A 388-nucleotide genomic window follows, 5' to 3' on the forward strand; every position below is an offset into this window, starting at 1 on the left:
AAAAAAAAAAAAAAAAAAAAAAAGCACAACATATGTTAAAAGAAAAGGACTAAAGTAACACCCTTCAAGTTTTTGTTTTTGTTTTAATTTCATAGGAGTGGTTGCATTTTGGGGATGGAATTGTTACAGCTAGTGTCTTGGAGGGTAGGCTGACTGCTCATTGGGTGGTAGTGGGTGGTGGGAAGGAGAAAGCTTTCAGAGACAAGGGTTCTATGCCCATGGGTTAGATTCGTTCAGATGGCCTAACCATTGTTTTATATGTGCATTTTAGTCATTGTTGCTGTGCGTTAAATAACAAATATTTTATAATGCTCAAGGCATATTAAAAGTAGAGGAAGGAAAATAATAGCTTTATAAACGTGCTCTTGTTAGTTTTTAGGAAGGCCTG

The sequence above is a fragment of the Cebus imitator genome, unplaced genomic scaffold, assembly GCF_001604975.1.
Source record: "Cebus imitator isolate Cc_AM_T3 unplaced genomic scaffold, Cebus_imitator-1.0 Scaffold297, whole genome shotgun sequence".
NCBI lineage: Eukaryota > Metazoa > Chordata > Mammalia > Primates > Cebidae > Cebus > Cebus imitator.